Source organism: Trachemys scripta, chromosome 7 (genome assembly GCF_013100865.1).
Source record: "Trachemys scripta elegans isolate TJP31775 chromosome 7, CAS_Tse_1.0, whole genome shotgun sequence".
In the NCBI taxonomy this organism is placed as follows: Eukaryota; Metazoa; Chordata; order Testudines; family Emydidae; genus Trachemys; species Trachemys scripta.
In genome coordinates, this window is record NC_048304.1 from 1,237,700 (window position 1) to 1,240,124 (window position 2,425).

Sequence of the window (2,425 nt, forward strand, 5' to 3'; positions counted from 1 at the left end):
GGGGGGGGGGGCGGGTCTCCGCGGGGGGGGCCCGAGCAGTGCTGCGGGGGGGGGCAGGTCTCCGCGGGGGGGGGCCGAGCAGTGCTGCGGGGGGGGGCAGGTCTCCGCGGGGGCGGTGGGCAGTGCTGCGGGGGGGGCGGGTCTCCGCGGGGGGGGGCCCCGGGCAGTGCTGGGAGAGTTGTGTTGCCCCCGAAGGGCTCCCCTTCCCACCCCCCGGCGCTGCTCCTGTCTCCGGCCCTGGCAGCCGCTGCGCTGGGCCCGCTCCTGCGCCCGGATCTGGGGCCCGGGCAGCTGCTGGCCCGTCTCGGAGCCTGTTCCGGCCCCTGCGCAGCCGGTGAGACGGGGGCGGCCTGGCTGCCTGGCTGGAGCCTTGGTCCCCGCGCTCGCCTGTCAGGGCTTTGCTCGGGGTCCAGACGTGGCTGACAAGGGGCACGGGGGTGGTGCGGACACCCCAACAGCGCGTGTGGCTGCGCCCTTACGGGGAGCTGCCTGTGCCTCGGTTGTACCAATAGTGCCTGTGCTTGAAGCGCCGAGGAAAGCAGGAGCCCCTGGGCCCGGCTCTGGGCCATCTGCAGCGGTGCCAGAAGCAGGACCCAGAGCCAGCGGGCTTTGCCCACCCGCAAGGGTAACCTCCTTGGCTCTAATCGCAACAGGCAGCAGCCAGCAGTCAGTGGAGAGAGGAGAGCGAAAGTGATTGGCAAGGGGAGGAGCAGCCGTCTCGGCTACGTCCAAATCCAGACCTGGGAGGAGCGGCCGGAGGTGGGGACTGAGGAACAGGGCATGGCAGGCTGTCTGGGCCCGAGGGCATTAGGTCAGAGCAGTCAGGCAGCCCCCTGCGGGCTGAACAAGTCTGAAGCAGTGGGGGGCCTAGAGGGGTCTTAGTTGGAGAGTTCTGTCAGCTACAGCCAACTGAAGAGCAAGGCCTGTGTCCCCAAGGGGTGTGGTGCCTGCTGTGACCTGGGGGAGCCCGTGTCCGCAGGCGGGGGCATGGCGTTCTGGTGGCGGAATTATAGAAGAGACCTGTTGGCTCGCCTAGTCCTTCCCTCTTCCCTGGTGCTCCCCACAGCTCGTTCTCCAGGGCTTTCTTGGGTCCAGCTTGAAGGGACTTGGATGTGGGATTTTCAGCTACTGCTAGGAGGCAATTCCAGTCTGAGCTTCCTACCTCATAGGTGTGTCTAAGGCACTTATCCCTACGGTCCATAAATGCCAGTGTACAGAAATGGAGCAAAGGGGGCTGGCATCGCGCCAAGGCGTGTCTGAAAAGCATCCTAGAAGCTAGGGGTCAGGCCCAGGCCCCAGAGGTGCATGTTCCATTGTCGAGGGGTCTTCCAGGCAGGCAGCAAAGCGAACACGCTGAGCAAGTGGGAGAGGCAGGCACGGAGCTGGGTGTTGCGCTGCCCTCCCCATAGACCTGCTCCCGACAAGCAGACCCGGCGTAACTCCCTGCAGGTCTGCGTGCACGCTCGGAGCTCCCTGGAAGCCCCCTCACTGAAGGGATGGCTTGGTGACTTACGTGCCATTGAAATGAAGCCAAACGTGCACAGAATAAACTGCCAAACCTGCTGCACTGCTTAGACGAATGTGAGGGTGCAAGTGCCAGTCCTCACGTGGGGGTATGGGCCTTGCTGCGCTTTCTTGCCTCTTCCCTCCTGAGCTGCTGGGGATGCTCCCGGGCCGGGTGGCCATCTGCCCCGCAGGAGGGGAATGCAACGGACTGGCCACTTGGCTGGGACCCAATCCTGCTCCTTCTGGATTTTTCACATGCAGACCTTGGCCACACGAGGAAAACTGCCAAAAACCACTGCTGAGCCCAGCGCTAGGTGCTGTAGTGTAGACGGGCCTTGTTCAGAGCAGTTCCAGCTGCCATGGGGTTGCAGTGGGACTCCCAGCATTGCTACCTGCTGGAACCACGTGCAAACTCCCTCTCAGGCAGCCGGGTTAGAGTGTTAAAGTGACCTGTGCAGGCACTGCCTGGAGGCAGTATCTTCTGGCTGGGAGCGGCTTGGGCATGGACCTGGCAGTGCACCTCACTCCACCATTAGCTGCCCAGTTCTGCATCCCTTCCTCTCCCTGGGTCAGGGCTTCTGAAGATGGCCGAAGTCTGTGCCTGGGCAGCTGGGAGGGTGGGGGTGTCCTTGGGTTAGAGCCGGGGAGGAGCGCCGTTTGGCAATGTGTGGAGGTGTCACCTGGAGTCAGCACTTGGTGGCCTAGGCATTTCTAGAGCACGAGTGCCCCGGTCACTAGCTGGGCAGCAGGAAGCCTGCAACCTTTTTGTATTTACCGCCGAGATTGGGCTCCCTGACAGGGCTGTGTACATGTGTGTAACCAGGCATGTGTGCCAGGAGTGACCAGCAGCTCGCTGCTCCACTGGCGGTGGCAGCTGTTCTCAGGGGCTGCTGTTCCCCCCCCCCCCCCCCCCCCCCCC